The sequence below is a fragment of the Wyeomyia smithii genome, chromosome 3, assembly GCF_029784165.1.
Source record: "Wyeomyia smithii strain HCP4-BCI-WySm-NY-G18 chromosome 3, ASM2978416v1, whole genome shotgun sequence".
Lineage (NCBI taxonomy): Eukaryota > Metazoa > Arthropoda > Insecta > Diptera > Culicidae > Wyeomyia > Wyeomyia smithii.
In genome coordinates this window covers 136,458,581-136,482,007 of record NC_073696.1, presented here as the reverse complement: position 1 = coordinate 136,482,007, position 23,427 = coordinate 136,458,581, and the positions used below count along the sequence as shown (strand labels likewise).

General features: G+C 37.9%; 1 protein-coding gene across 12 annotated transcripts in view; it reads left to right on the top strand.

The window, feature by feature from the left end:
* LOC129732246 (neuroligin-4, X-linked) overlaps positions 1–23,427 on the top strand; it is a 492,846-nt gene that overhangs the window by 87,533 nt on the left and 381,886 nt on the right. The window contains exon 1 of one of the 12 annotated variants that reach the window (XM_055692926.1): positions 18,991–19,058. The exons of the other annotated variants lie outside the window; for them this stretch is intronic. The gene's annotated coding sequence lies outside the window, so the exon portion shown is untranslated. Of the gene's footprint in view, positions 1–18,990; positions 19,059–23,427 lie in introns of those variants that run through there. 12 annotated transcript variants of the gene reach the window in all.

Sequence of the window (23,427 nt, the reverse complement as noted above, 5' to 3'; positions counted from 1 at the left end):
AAGTTTATATTTTTCGTCTCTAACTAATACCAAGGTTATGGTGGTTACTGTCGTTTGTAAACAACTCAGATAATTTCAAGATGGCCTGCTTACAATGTAGTAAGTATCAAAGAATGCAAAAGGGATCAATAGCACGAGGAACACTTATTTTTTTCGTACTTTGGCCAGGTTTTGACTGAAATGACACGTTAAAAGAATTGAAAGGTAATATACAGTGGGTAAGCATCAGAGATGACAGGTCTTTTTTTTAATGCCTTCACGCTCCCAATACAAAAAAAATCCTAAATTATTCCACCTAGCGGTCAGACCCAGCCTTTCTCATTCAAACTTTTATTTGTTTAAATAGATTTACATGAACGCTTCAATCCAATAAATTTATATTCACTTTTTAGGTTCTAAAATATTGATGTTGTAATCTATACATATAAAAGCTCAAGCCGGTCTGTCTGTCTGTCTGATCCATATAGACTCGAAAACTACCGAACCGATCGAAGTGAAAATTTGTACTAAGGGGTTTTTGGTGCCGATAAAGGCTCCTATGATAGTTTGAGACCCCTCCCTCTTCTGGAAGGGAGGGGTCCCACACAAATGACACATAAATTTCTGCACAACTCAAGAACAAACCAAGCAAATGAAACCGAAATTGGCATGTGGATGTTTTAAGGGGTAACAAATATGTCAATAATAGTTGGACGCCCCTCCCTTTTCTGGAAGGGAGGGGTTCCATACAAATGAAACACAAATTTCTGCACATCTCGAGAACTAACCAACTAAATGGAACCATATTTGACAGGTGAATGTTTTTAGTGGTAACAAATTTGTTACATAATTGACCTCAGGCAAAATTTTGGATTGTAAGATGGCAACTTCCGGTTTATGGAAAACAGCCAAAATGGCCGATTTCCAACCAATATAATAATATCCGGATCTAGAATGATACACAGGAGTTAGAATCGATCGAAATTGTCTTCAAATACCATTATGAAATCTAAAATGGCGACTTCCGGTTTCGGAAAAACAGCGGCAAACGACCAAATACCACCCAATATGGGTATTTCTGGATCCGTAATGATGCACTGAAGCCACAAATTGACTTCAGAAAACATTTTGAATTTTTAGATGGCAACTTCCGGCCTGAAATAGACGATTCCCATTAAATATAAGTATCTCCGGAACCAGAAAGATGGACAAAAGCTAAAAATTGATCACAGGCACAATCTTGAATTTTAAGATTGTGACTTCCGGTATCTGGCAAACAGCCGGAAATGACCAAACACCATTCAATATGGATGTTTTCGGAATTAGTGTTACGCCCAGATGACAGAAATTGATTTCACAGGTAATTTTAAAGTCACAAATGACGACTTTCGGTTTCTGAAAAACAGCCCAAAGTGACCAAATACCACCCAATATGAGTATCTCCGGAGCCAGAATGTTGCAAGAAGCTGAAAATTGACTTCGGACACCATTATGAATTGTAGGATGGCAACTTCAGGTTTCTGGAAAACAGCCAAAAACGGCCGATTTCCGTCTAACATGAGTATCTACGGATCTAGAATGATACACAGCGGCAGCCGGTTCTAGGAAAACACCTGAAAATGATCGAATAACACCCAATATGGGGTTTTCTTCAACCAGAATGACGGTCAGATGCCATAAATTATCTTAAATACCATTTTGAAATCCAAGATGCCGAGTACCGGTTTGTGGAAACAGCCTAAAATAAACAAATACTATCCAATATGAGTATCTCTGGAACCAGAATGATGCAATGAGCTAACAGTTGACCTCAGGCACCATTTTAAATTGCTAAATGGCAGCTTCTAGAAAACAGTCGAAAATGACCGAATAATGCTCAATATGGATATTTCCGTAATCAAGATGATGCATAGCAACCAAACACGGACCCTGGACACCAGTTTGTATTTAAAGACGACCAGTTTAGTTTCTGGAAAACAACCAAAATAACTAAATACCTACGGTTGAGGCGATGTACAAGCAAAAGTCGAGGATGTTGCTATTTCGATAAAACCAATCATTTTAAACGATTTTTTTTTTAAACTCTAATATTTATTTAGGCCCAACCGCGAAGCATAACGGGGCCGAATATCTTTTGGAGTAGGGAAAAGCCAGCTTGAGTAGAGCCTGTATCCCGACTGCTCCTCTTCAAACAGGCATAAAAACCCTCTCATCTTTTCTCTTTCAAAAATACAATTTAAAAATACATGTCATTTAAGCCTACGACTAACATTAACATCAAAGTTTTTCTTTATAACTAAATACTAATCCTTACTACTATTCGTTGAGGGTGATGGTTCCTTATCTCTTTGAAATCAAAACTTATATCTAAGTTCGGTGGATCATGTCTCTCAAAAAGAAGCGATGATTCATGTTTCTATAAAATAGATGAACGAAAGAAAGAAGGAAAAAAAAACAGAATTAGTGTGAAACTTTTTAAGATTGTTGTGTTGGGAGAAATTAGGAGAGAAAGCATAGAGATAATCAAATTCGATACTTGATATCTCTTAAAAAGTCGTAAATGGGTATTACAAGCGCGGGGTTGCGGCTAGCAAGCACATCCCGTACTTGCATTGTAAACGTCACTTTCTGTTTCCGGAGAGAATCTATAAGCTTGGCCCTTGCTCTGTGGTACTTAGGGCATACGAAGACTATGTGGTCAATATCTTCGTACCCTCCACATTCGCACAGATTACTATCGACTAAGTTTATTCGATAGAGGTGTGCGTTTGCAACATGGTGATTGGACATTAGGCGCGAAATAACTCGAATGAAATCACGAGTTAAATCTAACCCTTTGAACCAAGCTTTTGTAGACACTTTGGGCGAGATCGAGTGCATCCATCGCCCAAGGTCGTCTTTATCCCATTTTTCCTGCCAGTTTTCCAGAGCCAGTTGTCGGGGCAGATGAAAATACTCGGTATAGGTGATCGGTCTATCAAATATCTCTCCTTCTATGGCACCCCTTTTTGCTAATAAATCAGCTTCTTCATTGCCTGAGATTGAGCAATGAGAGGGGACCCACACAAAGCAGATAATGAAAGACCGATCAACCAGCACTTCTAATATCCGTCTAATTTCCGGAAGGAAATAGGACGGGTGCTTGACCGGTTTAATCGATCGGAGAGCTTCGATAGAACTGAGGCTGTCCGAGAAGATGAAGTAATTGTCTGGTGTCTTGAGCTCGATAGTTCGCAGCGAATTGTGTATGGCAGCTAATTCAGCTACGTATATGGAGCAGGGCTGTGCCAGTTTGCGAGATATGCGATGATCTGTGTTGAAAACGCCATGTCCGGATTGTCCATCCATCACAGATCCGTCCGTGAAAAAGGAATTCTGTTTTGGGAGGTGGCCAAATTTTGCCGAAAATATTGATGGCACAACTGTTGGTTTGAGGTGATCGGGAATTCCATGGATTTCTTGTTTCATCGTCAAATCAAATACAACAGAAGAATTGTTGAGCGATGTTGAAATCTCATGGGATGGAGCAACAACCGAAGGGTTTATCTCCATGGACATGAACCGCTGGTATACTGACATAGAGGGTTTCTGAACAACTTCCAAACATTTCTCATAGTTCGCAATAAGCATTGGATTTGCTATTTCCGATCTAATGAGGAAACGAAAAGCCAACTCAAACAGCCTCTCTTTGAGTGGTAGTATTCCAGCTATGACCTCTAGGGACATGGTATGTGTCGACTGCATGCAGCCTAGAGCGATACGCAAACAACGGTATTGTATCCTCTCGAGTTTCAGCATGTGTGAAGCTGCGACACCTCTGAAGCATATGCTGCCGTATTCTATTACGGGCAGAATCGTGGTTTGATAGAGTCGTATCAAATCCTCTGGATGGGCTCCCCATGATGTTCCTGTTACCATTCGAAGAAAATTGATCCTTGGTTGGCATCTTTGCTTCAGGTAATTGACATGTTTTTCCCATGTGCACTTAGAGTCATACCATACTCCGAGATATTTGAAGCTAGGTGACTGAGTGATGGGTCTTCCGGACAGAACTAGCTCAAAACGAGGTGGTGGTCGCTTTTTTGAAAAGACTACCATCTCCGTTTTTTCAAGCGAGAACTCGATTCCAAGACAACTGGCCCAAACGGTCAGATTGTCGAGCGTGTTTTGCAGGCTGTTCTTCATGTCTGAGGCTAGAGACGCCGTGACTGAAACTACACAGTCGTCAGCTAACTGGCGCATCGTGCAGCCGTCCGTCAAGCATGTGTCGATGTCACTGATGTAGAAGTTGTACAACAGCGGACTCAGACAAGAGCCTTGGGGGAGACCCATGTAGCTTGTTCGTGTTATTGTTGAAGAACCGTGGTTGAAAAGTAAATGCTTTTCAGACAGCAGGTTGATCAAAAAATTTGTCAATATAGGGGAGAATCCTCTTTGATGCAGTTTCTCGGAGAGAATTTCGATTGAAACTGAATCAAATGCGCCTGTGATATCCAGGAAAACCGAGGTCATTTGTTGTTTGCTACCAAGAGCCATTTCCGCTTCTGTGGCTAGCAATGCCAGGCAATCGTTAGGGCCCTTGCCCCTACGAAAGCCGAACTGGGTCTCTGATAGTTGGTTAGTTGACTCTGCCCAGTTGTCAAGTCTACGAAGGATCATTTTTTCAAGCAATTTGCGTATGCATGAGAGCATCGCAATCGGCCTATACGAGCGGTGATCTGCGGCAGGTTTATCTGGCTTTTTGATTGCGATAATCTTAACCTGTCTCCAAGCTTTCGGGATCATATTGTTCCTGATAAGCTTATTAAACAGTTTAAGAAATCGTATCTTGGCCGAGTCCGGCAGGTTTTTCATCAAATTAAATTTGATCCTGTCCGGTCCTGGAGCCTTGTTCTTGCAAGACGCGAGGGCAATTGAAAACTCCAACATGGTAAATTCTGGTTCTTCAAAAGCCGTTGTATCGCTGAATTTTTGCTGTGATGGGACAGCGTCTGGGCATACCTTTTTTGCGAAATCATAGATCCAACGTTCAGAGTATTCATTTGCCTCATTACTGTCGGACCTATTGCGCATTTTTCGAGCTGTATTCCAGAGATAGCTCATAGAAGCATCTCTGGGTAACGTGCTTATGAAACTTTGCCAGTATGATCTTTTTTTCAGTTTGTGCAGCTTAGACTGTTTTATTTCCAGCTCCCTAAACTGATCATAAAGCTCAATTGAACCACCATCCCTGAATGCTATGTATGATGCTTTTAGAGCTTTTTTCATCTCGGTGCATTCTTTGTCCCACCATTGCTTGTTGGGACGAATTTTCAGCTTGTTCTCAGGGGCAGGTCTCTTCTGAGATTGCAACGCGCTATCTAGCACTAATGTTGCAAGGAAGTTGTATTCGTCGGATGGAGAAAGCTCATCCGTTATTTCGAGACCCTGGGATATTGTGTACGAGAATTTTTCCCAATCAATATTCCGGGTAAGATCATACTCTACTTCGACTGTGGTAGCAGAATGGAGCCTGCTCATAATCGAAATACTGATTGGCAAATGGTCGCTACCGTGGGGATCATGAATAATCTCCCACTTGCAGTCCAAAGCCATTGAGGAGGAACACATCGACAAGTCTAATGTGCTCTCTCGTATTGGAGGCCTTGCAATTCTCGTAGCTTACCCAGGTATGTTCAATAAGGTCATATCGAAGTCATCGAGAAAGCTTTCAATAAGAACAGCGCGGCTATCATCCCTGGATGCGCCCCACGCCGTACCGTGAGAATTGAAATCTCCCAGGATGAGGCGTGGAGTCGGAAGAAGTTCCGTTATTTGCGACAGCTGCAACCGGTTAATAACCGCTCTATGCGGAATGTAGACTGATGCGACAGTGAGGCCCTCCCCAGCAATTGTTATATGGCAAGCAACAATTTCTATTGCATCAATTGCTGGGAGAGGAATTCGGAAGAATGGGTAGCATTTTTTGATACCAAGGAGCATTTTAAACGATTTGTTATTTGATTTTGATCATATCCTATGGCCGATTCGTCGTGCATTTGAAGACTTTAAACACATCGCAACGAATCAATGAGTTTGGAACGTTCAAATAGTACGATACCACATTTAAATTATTTTTTTTTTATTCTCGCTCATTTTCCGTCGGTCTAGTTCCGCCACTGTTGTGGCCAATCACCGACGCCCAGGGAGGTGACTCCACACCCAGGACCCTAACTCACGACCCGTTTATTAACGGACCGGCGCCAACGGCTTAACTTCCTCATGCGATGGAAGGCGTGATCCCAGAGATTTTTCGCCTCAGAAAATCTCCCGGTGTCGGCTAGGATTGAATCTAGACCAGTTGGGTTGGTTGTGAGTGGATCACGCCACCTCACAACCATCGACACCTATGTCTGCGGTGGGATTCGAACCCAGGCGTCGAGCGTGGTTGGAGGAGACGTTACCAACCACACTAGGCCCCCGCTTACACATTTAAATTATGTTGAGGCCACATATATCGATCAAAGCAGGTATAGTTTTAAATAGTCCTTGAATTTCTTCTCTTTCCATAACTTTTGAGCCATATATCAAATTGTTATGAAGTTTGTTATTTGTAAGTTTGAGAGATGACTCGCTCGTATGACACTAGTTATGTTCAAATAAGTCATGTAATCTTTGAGATTATAGACTTTCGTTATTTTATTAACAATTTCATACATAACGGTTGCTTAAGTTCGATTATAATCAAATGAGATGGGAACGTATGAGGCAGCCAAACTTTGAAACCAAGTGTTCAATCAGATTTCATCAGTTAACCCTTAACTAGCCCGCTCATCTGATAATAATATTGATCAAGTCGGTTGTGTAGTTTCTGAGATAATGAAGTTTCGTGATTTTCACATTTCGGTACATTACAGACGAAGTTACAGTTCGATTAGAGTAAAATTCAATAGGGTGTTATGAGGCAGCTAGACTTTCATTTGACACCAATTTTGTAGAAATCGGGTCAGGCATCTCTGAGAAAAGTAAGTGAGCTCAAGTAGTCTTCGGAATATGTTCCTTTTCATAGCTGGATTTCACATTTTTAAACATAACAGACAAAGTAATAGTCCGATTGCAAAACAAATCAATAGGGTCTTATGCGGCAACTAGACCTTCCATTTGACACTGATTTTATGGAAATTGGTCAAGCCATCTCTGAGAAACATGAGTGAGATTAAACAGTCTTCAGAACACTTTTCTTTTCATAACTTTTGAACCACAAATCCAATCTTTATAAAATTCAAAATTTAAGGGTATTTCAGGTTCAACCCGTTTATTTGAAACTAATTTTGTTCAAATCGGTGGTGTAGTTTCTAATATAATGATGTTTCATGATTTTTGCATTTTGATACATAACCTCTAAACTAAAAATCCGATCACAATGAAATTGAGTAGGGTCTTATGGGACGGCAAGACCTTTCATTTGCAATTAATTTTTTTGAAAATCGGTCCAGCCATCTCTGAGAAAAGTGAGTGAGAATTAAAATCTGCACATACACACACACACACATTCACACACACACATACAGAAAATGCTCAGCTCGTCGAGCTGAGTCGAGTGATATATGCCATTCGACCCTTTGGAGCACCTTTATATCTTCGGTTTTGCAAGAAAGGCAAAAATGCCAATTGCGGATTCACATTTTTCACCTATTTTTTAATGTCTTCGCTTTGTCTACGCAAACCACGATGTCCTTACAGCTGGTAAAATGTCATACATTAATATTGTAAAAAGTATATGTATATACGCTATGAGTGAGCTGGGGCTCCCCTTCAAATGATAATCGCTCAGCTTTGATCTACCGTGCTGGATCGAAATCCGTACACCTAAGCACATGATAATCTTCGACGGTCAATAGAAAATCAAGAAATCACATATTGCTTTAAACTGACATGTTTACTTATAGATCTAGTTATATTTTATCACTGTTTTCAAGCAAAATGATTAAAATCACTTCGAAACTCGAAAAAAATATGTTTAAATAGAACATGTTTTGAATCGAAATTCGTACACAGTTTTTTGTCTGAATCAAAACCCGTACACTTTTGAATCGAAATCCGCACACACGCGATATAGACTGAATCTAAGTCCATACAGCAATGAATTAAAATTCGTATAGTTATAGAAGTACAAAAATGTACATCCTGTATTTATAATTTGTCTTTAAATCTAAATATATATTTTGAGGATTAATTGGTTCCAAAAGTTCCACACGGTTTTCTATTTTTTTGTCAGCAAATAGTGCAATTTTCGTAGCGTTTCGTTGCGGTACGCCTTGTCGTAGTAAACGGAATGCCGGAACCTTTCGAAGCTTCCCGGTACGACTTTACCTTGCGCACCTCAGTCACAGCTCTTCCGAAATTGATTGCCGTATATTTATACTTGTTTTCTTCCACTATAAGCTAAAAACAAGAAGAAAGTTCAACAACATAGGCATGATACACACGCTGTACGGATTGCGATTCAAGCAATTAACAAGGATCACAATCCGTACGGCACAGTTTTTGTTGAATAAATACAATTTACACTATTTACCAGACAATATACAGCTCGAAAATGACAAAGACTTACCTTTTCCATCAATTTCAAAAAGATTCACAGATTAAAACACTTATATCCCACTTGAAAAACGTTTTTATCTGAAGAACGTTTCCTTAGTAAATTCTCTAACGATACAACGAAATGTCAACTGAAACCGATACACGATTTATTTTTCCTTTTTAATATTTTTATTTCATGGCCTACTGGCGCATAGTTTAATTTAACAGAAGGTCAACAGCTCAACAGTCATGTACATGTAACTATCATATGAATTTTCATTTTTATAATGCTTAAAACTGAAGAAAAACATCAAGGTGTACGGATTTCGATATTTTACGGGTTCCGATCCAGCACGGTATAATATCTGTGACGACTACGATAAGACAATTTTAAACAATGGGGATATGACACGTGTACCAAAACCTCCAGCGCAACCAAGTGCTTTAGATATATTTTTTTTCTTCACACAACATTTATTTGACACGGCACAAATACAATTTATTGTTTAACGGCGCCAATTATATCTGATGACTTAAAAACTAAAGCAAATTTTTTATCCTCGCTGCCGACTACGGGCTGAAATTAAGTCTAACTTAAAACTAGCATGGAATTTCCAATCAGTTGTTTTGTTGTTCAATGGTCGTCTGATAAACGTCGAATATATGGATTCGTTCTGCTGAGCCACGATGTCGTGATTTAGATTTATCTATATGTTCGACATAAATACGGTTGGATGGCACATGGAAGGTAATTCTCGATCGCCACGGTAGCGATCATTTGCCTATCTTAATCTTTTTTGCACAATTTGTTGTCCGAAAAGCACATACATTTTAAGCATGGCGATTTGGCAACTTTTCGCATTAGCTACATGGGTCTTCCCCAGGACTCATGCTTGAGCCCCCTTCTTTACATTTTTTATGTGAATGACATCGATGATTGTCTGGCAAATTCATGCACGATAAGATAACTTGCAGATGACAGTGTGGTTTCTATCATAGGAGCTAGAGTTGCCGATCTGCAAGGACCGCTGCAGGATTCCTTGGATAATTTGTCTGCTTGGGCTTTACAGCTAGGTATCGAATTCTCTGCGGAGAAAACTGAGATAGTAGTTTTTTGTAGAAAGCACGAGCCAGCTCAGCTCCGCTTATAGATGATGAGTGAAACGATCTCTCAGGTTTTGGTATATAAATATCTCGGCGTCTGGTTCGACTCGAAAGGCCCCTGGGGCTGTCATATTAGGTATCTGATAAAAAAATGCCAACAAAGAGAGAATTTTCTCCGGACGATAACTGGATCATGGTGGGGAGCCAACCCAGGAGACCTGATAAGGCTTTACCAAACAACGATACTATCGGTGCTTGAGTACGGGTGTTTTCGCTTCCGCGCCGCTGCAAACACCCATTTAATTGAGCTGGAACGATTGCAGAATCGTTGTTTACGTATGCCTTAGGTTGCATGCATTCGACCCATACTATGAGTTTTAGCCCTCTAGTTTCAAAATATGAACACCCGAAAATATTTCATCGGTGAAAATTTGTTTTTTCCTCGTTTTTTCATTTTATATTTAACAAAATTACACATTCTGATTTTTAAAAAAATCTAGGAACATGGTATCCAAAATCTGAATACAATATTTTTTTCCGCTTAAAATTACTGAAATTTTCGTGAAAAAACATCCTTTCTAAGTTAATCCAGTTTAAAATGAGATCAAAACATTTCATTTAGTTATGTTTATTCTTCATCTTTTTCGGCTCAATATTGAAAACTAAGTCTTCCGATGCGCATAAATGTTATTTAGTCTGCGTAGCAATTGTCATGGTGATAAAACAATTTGAAAAAAAAAAAAATCAACTTCATATTAGGCCTTTCACTCAGTTGAATAGCAATACTCAAAATGCATTTCATGAAGAAAATCGCGAAAAAGTAGGCATTCTGTGCTTCAAAACGGCCAAACAACTTGAACGCGTTGATCAAAGTCTGAAACATGTCATACAAAGACTTTTCAACAAATTATACTAAAATTATATCATCTATTTAAAAGTGTTGTGTGGCAGTTGCTACAATATGGGGTACAGGTTTTCTAAAGGTAACTTCATGATAATTAACTGTCTTGAATTTTGTTTATTTATAAATTCTCGTTAGGTTTGTCCTTCAAACATATGACGGACACCAAAATTTCACATCCCGAAATTTCATGAGCCATGAACCATGACATGAAGGCCTTGCGAAATATTCAGAGCAAACGATCGAAGCTTTTCACAAGGAAATTTATAAAAAGCAAGAAAACCATTTGAACTACAAAGCTAAAATATGTGCTGCTATTTCAGCATACGACATTAGTCACATTCTAATTTTTTTTTGCTGTATCAAATATTTCAGCTTCTATCATTTTATGTTTGAGCTATTACTATTACAGTCAAACCTGTTTTTGTGTGAGGGATAGAAACCGCACAAAAAAATCATTTGAAACTTCACAATTAAACAATGTTTCTGCAACATTATGAAAACATCATTTTTTTATGCGGTGGATAGGGACCACATAAAAAAATCTCATTTAAAAACAAACTCGAAACTTGATGATTCTGATTCTGAACATCTATGAGAACATATTTTAAAACATCTAATTGATTAACGTAACTTTTTTAAACATAATAATTTTTCCAACCGCTGTACTTCGTGGGCTAACAATACAGGGTTTTTCCTGCGTAAAACTGGCTCAAATAGCAAATTGCTGACGCAATGCTCATGTTATGCGTTTAAAATCATTTCAAGGATCGAAAAAAATCGTATCGGATGTGGTCCTTTTTCATATACCGCACAAAGAAAATCGCACAAAAACAGTCGCACAAATAAAAAAAAACCGCATACAAAAAGTCGCACAAAATAAATTTCGCACAAAAACTGTAAAGGTTTTTTAAATGTAATGAAGGATAAAACTGATCTAGTTGAGTAAATAATGTTTTTAATTACAAGCTACATATCTGAAAAGGACTTACTATTCACCACATTATAAATAACCATTTTAAATGTAATAATACAAATACTTGCTTACTTTGATGATTAGAAATCTTCAAATCGTTTTATCACCATGCCAGTTGCTACGCACACTAAATAACATTTATGCGTATCGGAAGACTTGGTTTTCAATATTGAGCCGTAAAAGATGAAGAATAAACATAACTAAATTAAGTGTTTTTGATCTCATTTTAAGCTGGAATAACGTAGAAAGGATGTTTTTACACGAAAATTTCAGAAATTTTAAGCGGAAAAAATGTATTCAGATTTTGGATACCTTGTTTCTAGATTTTCTTAAAAATCAGACTGTGTAATTTTGTTAAATATGAAATGTGAAATCGAGGGAAAAACAAATTTTCACCGATGAAATATTTTCGGGTATTCATATTTTGAAACTAGAGGGCTGACACTATGACCCTACGGAGAAACATTTTAGGTACATTGACTTTGTATAATAACCTTCTTTAAACATAGCGTGCCGCGTGTATTTAACCTTTTCTCGACAATTCGTACTCGCCGCGTAACAATTTTTAATCAGTACTATGGAAAAGTGTGGAATAACCAACTGTACTTCGACCGACAACCGCTTCCTGTGGAAATGCGAAGGAATATGCAAAAGACACTTCCACGCTGCCTGCGTAGGAACCCGTAGAAACCAAGAAGAACTACTGCGTTCATTCATGCTGCCTTTATGCAGAGAATGCCAGGAACAATTCATGGACCAACTTCAACTGAAGAAGCTCATCCAGCACCAGAAAATGTTAACAGCAAGTATTGAATCACAAATTAAATTAAATCATTCAGTAATCAGTCAATTTCCTAAACTGACTGTAACGCACGACACACTGGACAGTATGAATACATTGCTTTCTGAACTGAAGACGGAAATTAAAAATGTAAATATCAACATCAACAATGCGTCGGCAAAAACCATAAATCGCATTTCGACGCTGTTCGGCGAACTTGGCCATGACTCCATATCGGACATATCGGACATTAGCAAAGAAAATCGGCAGTATACAAAGAATATACAACAGCTTCTGGAAAATGCATTAACTCATATAGAATCAAAAATTGCGATATGGAACACAAATTAGAAGCCATACAAAATAAGAAAACAAACTGCAGTACAACGGCGCAGGAACTAATTACTGAATTATAAGCGCTCAAAGAATCTAATTCACTCCAACCAAAAACAGACAATCATCCCAGTCTGGCTGAAGAACTTAGCCTTTCATTGCCACCTCCAGAATCGGACTCAGAAGAACACCGTATGCCAAATTTCACATCAGGCTGGCGCCTAATTGGCAATAAAAAAGTATGGAAACGCGACTGGACTGAATATGACGCCAGACAGCCTAAAAGACGCATGCAGGAAAAGCAAGCAGAAAAGGCCGCTCGTAAACGTATGCAGCAACGCAAACGTCAGTAGGAAAACTCAAACCGTATCAGCATAAGTAGCAACATCAATAAACACGACATAAATCATTTCGCCTGCAACTCAAAGAAAACTCAAATTTCTGAAATGCCAGAACAACCACTACGTTCGGACAAAGACCTCCTGGCAGCAGCACGCGTTCAATTTGCTGGGCTGCCGAATGCAGACATAACATCTAAATTTATAAATTTCCAAAAAGGCGAAACCATCAATCCATATCGGACAGAACAAAATGCAATGGAAAAAAACAATGGAAATTCAGCACCGGCTCCTGCCAGCAACGTCAGCATACAATCAGCACCGCAAGACAACCAATTTGAACTTGACCCCATGCGTCCACCAATCGTCCGACTTACGCAGCAATCGTCGAATGGCGACGAGCGCTTTTTGAAAACTAGACTCCGCGACCCGAAAGTAATGCATATTACACGCCTATATCTCGCATTCATAAAGGACCAATCATCATCTGTATGCGTAGAAGGAATGACACCAACCAGCATAAGAATGCTTCTCGCATCCGAAGGACTGCCGACATCTCCAGAACAACTCCAACGCGTCTTTATTGAAGTCCATCAGGAATATGGACTCACGCCAGCCGAAGTAGTAGCCGACCTTCAGTCATATCGTCATTTTTTGTCAAATGAACGCACGCATCGTCTTCAACAACTACGCGAAAGTACAAACAAATTCAGCACATCAAATTTTCGCAAGTAAGGACGCCCTCTTCTGAGGCAGAAAAACTAAATTTCAACATAAGTAACAACTTGACTAACACTTCTTCGCTTCTTCGACAGAATGCGACTGAAATTCTTATCTACTGTCAGAATTTCAATCGCATGAAAAGCCCAAGCAAAATGAAAGAAATTCAACAAAATCTATTGTCGTCATCTTTTAAAATAATTTTAGGAACTGAAAGTAGCTGGGACAAAAGCGTAAGAAGCGAAGCAGTATTTGGAAACAATTATAATGTATTCCGGCACGATCGGAATTTTCTACCAGTCAAAAAAAGTCAGGCGGTGGAGTCCTCGTTGCCATCAATGTAGACTTTACTTCTGAAGAAATAATATCCGACAAATATAAAGAATTTGAACACGTATGGGCCAAAGCATTTATTGCTGGCGAAGAACACATCTTCTGTTCCGTGTACTTTCCACCGGAACATGCCCATAAACATTCGTATGAATTATTTTTCAAAACTCTAGAATCTATTATGTCTAACATGAAACCAGAAGTAAAACTGCATGTCTATGGCGACTTCAACCAACGTAATGCAGACTTTATTGTAGACATTGAAAATGAATCTATCTTACTCCCAGTCGTAGGCGAAAACGAAACACTGCAGTATCTTTTTGGCAAATCCTCAGAACTCGGTCTATATCAAATCAATCATGTCAAAAACAAACAAAATGCATATTTAGACCTATTATTCACAAACTGCACTGAAGACTTCTGTGTAGATGTATCATTGACTCCCATCTGGAAAAATGAAGCATTTCACACAGCAATTGAATATTCAATAGTAATGAATAACACTTCGTACCCTAGCGACTGCGAGTACGAGGATGTACCGGAATACCACAAAACTGACTTCGAACAAGTCGAACGTAGACTTCGCATAATAAATTGGCGTAGTATAATTTGTGAAGGAGGAAATGTCAACTAAGAAGTACCAAAATTTTATGAAATAATTAATCAAATTATATCAGAAAATGTACCACTAAAAAAAAGAAGACGAACGAACACCAACAAATATCCAGTGTGGTTTAATCCACAATTGAAGAACCTAAAAAATAGAAAACAAAAAGCACATAAAATATACAAAAAAGACAACAATAGCGAAAATCTTCAGAATTACCAAGAAATTTGCTGTCAACTTGACGCAGCCATTAAAATTGCACATGAAGAACATAATCGTAAAATCGAACATCAAATCAAGTCTTGCCCTAAGAACTTCTTCAATTACGTAAAAACCAAACTAAAAAGTAACAACTTTCCATCACGAATGCATCTTGACAGTAATGTAGGACATACTAGTAATGAAATATGTAGTCTTTTTGCCACTTTTTTTCAAGAAATATACACCACATATGAAGAAACAGATCGCGACTGCGAATACTTCTCGTATTTTCCCGAATTTCGAATTCTTTATCTGTCAATAAAATATCTGAATTCGAAATTCAGAACGCAATTAAAAAAATCAGACGCTACGAAAGGTCCTGGACCTGACAGAATAGCTCCAATTTTTCTCAAAAACTTGGCAGAAGAACTATCTACACCATTACAACATCTCTTTAATATGTCCCTGAAGAATGGAATTTTCCCAGAACTCTGGAAAACTTCATATTTAGTGCCAATTTTCAAATCTGGCGCTAAATCTGACATTCGTAATTATCGTGGAATTGCCATTATTTCATGCATTCCAAAATAATTTGAATCAATAATTAATGAAAAAATCTTTCAGCAAGTAAAAAACCAAATTACAACTCAACAGCACGGGTTTTACAAAGGCCGATCAACTACCACTAATCTTTTGGAATTCATAACTTTCACTTTTACTGCAATGGACAACGGCAACCACGTAGAAGCTCATTATACGGACTTTAGCAAGGCATTTGACAGAATCGACATACCTTTATTGCTCTTCAAGCTCGAAAAATACGGAACTGAAACAAAATTTTTGGAATGGCTGCAGTCATACTTATCAAATCGAACACAAATAGTCCGCTTTCAAAATTCTCAAACCCAATAGAAGTAACTTCTGGGGTTCCTCAAGGTTCTCACCTGGGCCCTCTTCTTTTTATATTATACGTAAATGACATTTCCTTTCTTCTTAAGTCAATACATGTGCATTATATGCTGACGACATGAAGCTCTTTATAGAAATAACCAATGTAGAAGACTTCGAAATATTCCAGAATGAAATTTATGTATTCTACACTTGGTGCAACAAAAGTCTATTACAACTCAACATTAAAAAATGTAATTTAATAGCCTTCAGCAGAAAAACAGTAACACCACCTACAAACATTTTCTTAGGAAACCAACAAGTAGAAAAATGCAAAATCGTAAGGGACGTAGGCGTAGTCTTAGACTCCAAACTTACATTCATAGAACATTATAACACAATAATAAACAAAGCAAATAGTATGCTGGGCTTTATAAAACGCTTCGGCCACAATTTTCAAGACCCATATACAATCAAACTATTGTATATTACATACGTCCGACCAATTCTGGAATATTGTAGCATTGTATGGAATCCATATATTGTCACACAGGAAGAACGCATTGAATCTGTCCAAAAAACAATTTCTTTTGTACGCGCTTCGTAAGCTAAATTGGACAGCATTTCCCTTACCATCATATAAAGCACGCTGCATGCTTATAGACATACAAGCACTTAAAGAACGCCGCGAACTTTCAATGCTTTATTTTATCAATGACATTATTTCTCAACGCGTGCAATCTACTAAATTATTATCTCAACTAAATTTTTATGCACCCAGTCGTCAATTAAGAAATTGTAAAATATTTTCGGAAAACTCTCACAGAACTAACTACTCAAAAAATGGCCCAGTAAATCGCATGATGCGTAACTATAATCAGCACTGCGAAAATATCGGTATCACCATGGGCAGAAATCAAATAAAAAAACGACTAACTACTGGAAATAATGTATAGAATATAAGAAAACATTGTATTATTATGGCGGGGGCCTAGCGTGGTTGGTAACGTCTACGCCAACCACGCTCAACGCCTGGGTTCGAATCCCACCGCCGACATAGGTGTCGATGGTTGTGAGGTGGCGTGATCCACTCACAACCAACACAACTCCATCAATCCTAGCCGACACCGGGAGATTTTCTGAGGCGAAAAATCTCTGGGATCACGCCTTCCATCGCATGAGGAAGTTAAGCCGTTGGCGCCGGTCCGTTAATAAACGGGTCGTGAGTTAGGGTCCTGGGTGTGGAGTCGCCTCCCTGGGCGTCGGTGATTGGCCACAACAGTGGCGGAACTAGACCGACGGAAAATAAGTGAGAATAAAAAAAAATTGTATTATTATAACTGTAGTCTACATTTGTTTGACGAAATAAATAAATAAATAAATAAATCGTGTCAACTCGATAGATAATTCTAGTTTTACTGTCTTTTTCGATACATCCATGATAGAAGAAACTCGTGGAATTCCGGATCATTTACGCGTGCAGCAGATCCCTAAAATATTTTATAGGTAATATAAAACCTAAATTAATCCACCTAGCGGTTAGACCCAGCCGTTCTCATTCAAACTTATTATTTGTAAAAATAGATTTACATGAACGCTTCAATCCAATAAATGTATATTCACTTTTTAGGTTCTAAAAAATTGATGCTGTAATCTATACATATCAAAATGCAGTCCGGTCTGTCTGTCTGTCTGTTCCATATAGACTCGAAAACTACCGAATAAAGGTTCATATTATAATTTGAGACTTCTCCCTCTGAAATATAAAATTCTGCCCATCTCAAGAACAAACCAAGCAAATGAAACCAAATTTGGTAGGTGAATGTTTCTAGTGATACAAACCTAAATTAATCCACCTAGCGGTGAGACCCAGCCTTTCTCCTTCGAACTTATAATTTGTTAAAATAAATTTACTCTAACACTTAAAAAATACCCTTTGATTATTTCTGCTGGATTTGTTATTCATTCTAAACAACAAATTTTTGGTAGCCAACAGCACAACTATACCGAACAGTAAAAATTTAACATATCATCGGCTTCGTGCAACACTGGCTTAACTCAAAATTTTGCATTTTTGAGTTTTTGATGGCAGACGATGCCAAATACTGTTAAGTTTCATCACACGAAATCCCATTTCGAAAATCACAAAAATTCCAGAGTTATGAATAGAAGTGCCTTTGCTGCACAAATCGCAATTTCTCCATAAAGTTAGTAAAAATAAGGTTTTAACTTGGACAACGTGAGCACGTAATATGTGCACAATAGACCCAAATGTATTAAATATTAGATTATATAAGGATTGGTAATCTTAAACTTCAAAGTTTTCTTGAAAATCGAAAAATAAATTTTCGACGCCAATTTTCAAACGAGTTTTTCTCGAAACTATGTTTTTTGAGTTGTGCCAGTGTTGCACGAAACCGACGATATGAATATAAATTAACCCATATACATGAAAATAACATTAAATTCTTTCAACTATATTATGCGATTTTGTTTTTGATTGTAGTATAATCGATTCTTTAAGTCAACGTTAGTCAGTAGATTTCAAATAATGTATAATTAAATGTTGTTCCTTATACATTAATTTGAATGATCTTATCAGTGTAATTGAAATTCTTTAACGCAGTTGATATTACTGATCGTTTCTGAGAGGTATCCAATAAATGGCTAAATACCAATCAATATGGGTTCTTGAAACCTGGATTATACTCAGTGGCCAGAATCCGACCTAAAACCCAATTTTCAATGCAGATGACCACTTCTGGTTGCCTGATAATCATAAAATCATAAAATCATAAAATTGCCGAGCTGCCTAATCTGGGTATTTCTATGGCGAAGATCACGACAGTTTCTGATCAACAGCCTAAAGTGACAAATATCATCCAATACGATTTGGTGAAGCGGTATGATAACCTGAGGTCAGAAATCATCTTCAGACGCCATTTTAAATTTCTAGACAGTAGCTTCCGGTTTCTACCAGTCTAAAAGGGACAAACATTACCCAATGTGAGTTTTTCAGTACCCGGGATGATGCTCAGAGACCAGGAATCAACTTCATACTTCATTTTGAAATCCGAATTTGCGACACCTGTTTTCTTTAAATAAGTCGTGTAATCTTTGAAAGGAGCGATTCTCAATATTTTTACAATTCAACACATAATGGATAAAATAAAAGTCCGATTACACTGGTCAACACAAGTGTTGCCCCGAAGGTCAAACTAAGAAAAAATGAGAAATTATAGCTTTTCCTGTGAATTTTTTTCTTTCTAGGACAGTTATTATGAGCTTCAGAGCAGCACTTTTTTCGATTTTGTCAACCAGTGTTATAATCAAATTAAGTGAGTACCAAAAAAGCCACTAAACCTTCAATTTAAAACTAAGATTGTTGAAATCATGCCATCTTTGGCAAAACGAGTGAATTTGATAAGCTTTTCTGAACACGTTTCTTTTCATAACCTTCGAACTACATGTTCATTCATCATAAAATTCGTTATTTAGGGGTTTTAAAGACAGCCCGTTCATTTGATACTTACTTTGTTCAAATCGGTTGTGTAGTTTCTGAGATAATGGAGTTTCATAACTTTTACATTTTGATACATAAAAGACAAAGTTACAGTCCGATTATAATAAAATTCGATAGGATTTTATAAGAAAACTAGACCTTTCTATTGAAACTTATTTTGTGAAAATCGGTCCATCCATCTCTGAGAAAAGTGGGTGAGTTCAAACAGTCTTAGAAACATGTTTCTTGTCATAGCCTGATTTCACATTATTATACATAACGGACAAAGTTAAAGTCCAATAACAATAAAATTCAATAGGGTCTTATGGGACAACAAGACCTTCCATATGACATTAATTTTGTGAAAATCGGTCCAGCCATCTCTGAGAAAAGTGAGTGTTTGAAACACGTTTCTTTGCATAACTTTTGAACTACATGTCCAATGATTATAAAATCATTTTACAAATGGTTTAAAAAACAAGCCCGTTCTTTTGATACCAATTTTGGTCAAATCGGTTTCGTAGTTTATGAGATAATGAAGTTTTGTTATTTTTACATTTTGATACATAACCTCGAAACAAAAAATCCGATTATAATAAAGTTCAATAGGGTCTTATGGGGCAACTAGACCTTTCATTTGCAATTAGTTTCATGAAAATCGTTCCAGCCATCTCTGAGAAAATCGAGTGAGATTGGGAGACAGTTACATTTTTTTGCCTTTCTCCTAGAAAGGTATAGCAATCACTGGAAAAACCAAAGGTATAAAAGTGGTCCCAATGGCCGAATGTCATATACCACTCGACCCCTTTCGACGAACTGAGCATTTTCTGTATGTATGTATGTATGTGTGTATGTGTGTGTGTGTGTGTGTATGTATGTGCAACTTTTTTTTCTCACTCACTTTTCTTAGAGATGGCTGGACCGATTTTCATAAAATTAATTGCAAATGAAAGGTCTAGTTGCTCTATAAGACCCTATTGAATTTTATTGTAATCTGATTTCTAGTTTAGAGGTTATGCATCAAAGTGTAAAAATCATGAAACATCGATAACTCAGAAACCACACATCTGATTTGATTAAAATTAGTTTCAAATGAACGGGCTACCTTAAAAACCTTTAACTTTTGAATTTTGTGAAGATTGAACGTGTGGTTCAGAAGTTATGGAAAGAAACGTGTTCTGGAGACTATTTAATCTCACTCATGTTTCTCAGAGATGGCTGGCCCGATTTTTATAAAATTAGTGTCATATGAAAGGTCTTGTTGCCTCATAAGACCATAATGATTTTTTTTACAAACGGATTATTACTTTGCCTGTTATGTTTAAAAATGTGATATCCAGCTATGAAAAGAAACATATTCCAAGACAACTTACGTGGACTCACTCATATTTCTCAGAGATGGTTGACCCGATTTCCACAGAATAAGTATCAAATAAAAGGTCTACCTACCTCATAACACCCTATTGAATTTTGCAGTAATCGGACTGTAACTTCGTCTGTAATGTATCGAAATGTGAAAATCACGAAACTTCATTATCTTAGAAACTACACAACCGATTTGAACAATATTGATATCAGATGAACGGGCTAGTTAAGGTTTAACTGATGAATTATGATTGAACACGTGGTTTCAAAGTTTGGCTGCCCCATACGTTACCTTTTCATTTGATTGTAATCAAACTTAAGCAAGCGTTATGTTTTAATTTGTAAAACAACGAAAGTCTATTATCTCAAGTATTACACGACTTATTTGAACATAACTAGTATCATACAAATGAGTCATCTCTCAAACTTACAAATAACAAACTTCATAACAATTTGATATGCTGTTTAAAAGTTTTAGAAAGAAAAGAAATTCAAAGACTATTCAACACTTTACCTGCTTCGATCAATATATATGGCCTCAACATGATTTAAATGTGGTATCGGACTATCTGAACGTTCCCGGCATCGCTCGTGATTAAATTGTTCGAAATTAAGAGTCATTGCTTTTATTTCGTTATTTCTCAAGTACTAACATTACGTCAAATTTCATATTTTATACTTTAATTACAACATCAATATTTTAGAACCCAAAAAGTGGATAAACATATATTGGATTTAAGCATTCATGTAAATCTATTTTTACAAATAATAAGTTTGAATGAGAAAGGCTGAGTCTGACCGCTAGGTGGATTAATTTAGGTTTTTGTTAGGGAATTAGAATTACGTTGTCCATTGATGTGAACTTTTGTAATATATATCCCAGTCAATTGCTATACGTGTCCCCTTGCAAAATACAATGACCACTATTGTTGAGTGATCAGGTACCTGCACCGACACGCTCCCAGTCAGGTGAAATATGGTTTATGACGCCAATCACCTTCCCAGGATTCAAAGACCAAATCTCTTTGGGCTGTAAACAGCCACTGCCAAGATACCTTGATCTGCGTTTAAATAATGCACCACAACTGCACAGCAGATGTTCCGATGTCTCGCTTTCCATATTACAAAAGCGACAGATATCATCCTGAGCCCGGCCAATGTTCTTTAAATGATATCTACTCGGACAGTGCCCCGTTACTAGGCCGTCGTATGTACGAAGAGCTCTTTTGTTGAGCTCTAGGAGTTTTTTCGAATGATTCTCGTTTGGTGTGATAAATCTTTTAGATTGGGAACACTTTTTGACATCAAACCAATTGGTTATCACCTTTTGTTCCTCCCAGCGTTTAAGCTCCATTTTCACTGCACAGTTTGATATACCGCAGAAAGGTTCTGGGCCGATAAACTGTGAGTTAGATCCTTGTTTTGCAAGTTCGTCTGCCTTTTCATTCCCACCAATGCCACAATGTCCTGGAACCCAATACAAATTTACTGAGTTTGTTTGACATAGCTGTCGCAATGTGAGAATACATTCCCAGACAATCTTGGATGTACATTTATAAGCATCAAGTGCTTTCAGTGCTGCTTGACTGTCAGAGAAAATACAAATATTTGCATGTATGTATTTCCTAGTCAGACATACATTCGCACATTCAAGGATTGCAAAAATCTCTGCTTGAAACACTGTTGGCCAGTGTCCCATTGCCACTGAAATATTAATTCCAGGGCCGAAGATTCCTGCACCAGTTTTGGTACCTATTTTTGAGCCATCTGTGAAAAATATCGTTGAACCGGGACGGACATCAGGAACTCCGACTTCCCAGTTTGCACGCGACGTTTCGCATACCTTGTAGGGAATATCATGGTTGTCCTGAGGTGACATCCAGTCTCCATTCATACTCATCACTGGCCCTCTTTTGAAAAAGTCCAGTATTGTCAGGTGACCCACAAGATCACCTGACAATATAGTTTTTGTTCTTTTTAGCTTTAAGGCACTCTTTTCTGCTTCTAGTTGCACGTATTCGTACAACGGCAGCAGATGAAGAATTGCATCAAGAGCTTTTGACGGGGTGCTTTTCATTGCTCCTGTTATAGCAATGCACGCAAGTCGTTGAACTTTATCTAGCTTTGTTCTAGCGGTGGACTCTTTGGTTTTTGGCCACCACACTAACGCAGCGTAGGTCAGTTTTGGACGTATAATAGATGTGAATATCCACATCACCATTTTCGGTCTCAAGCCCCACTTTCTCCCAACGGTTTTGGAGCACAACCATAATGCACTGACCGCCCTGTTGATTGCATAGTCAAGATGTGCATTCCAGTTTAGCTTGGCATCAAGGATAACTCCTAAGTATTTAACCTGTTCACTGAATGGAATTTCTACTCCTCCAAGCTTGAGAGTTTTTAGATTGAATTTCCTCTTTCTAGTGAAAGGTACGATTACAGCTTTTGTCGGATTAATGCTGAGACCCTCCTTTATACACCAAGACTGGGTATACTCCAGAGCCTTCTGCATTCTTTCCGAAACTATGTTGTCGAACTTTCCTCTTACCAAGATGACTATGTCATCTGCAAAGCCCACAACTTCGAAACCTTTTGCTTCTAAGCTTTTGAAAAGATCGTCCACCACCAAAGACCACATAAGTGGCGAAAGAACACCTCCTTGCGGACATTCTTTCGTTGCCCTTATCGTGATAGACGAGCCTCCCAACTCAGAAGTGATTTCTCTTTTTGCAAGCATGGTATGAATCCAGTTAACAATGCTCGTGTGAAATCCTTTGTTCTTCATCAGACAGTTACATACATTCACACACACACACATACAGAAAATGCTCAGCTCGTCG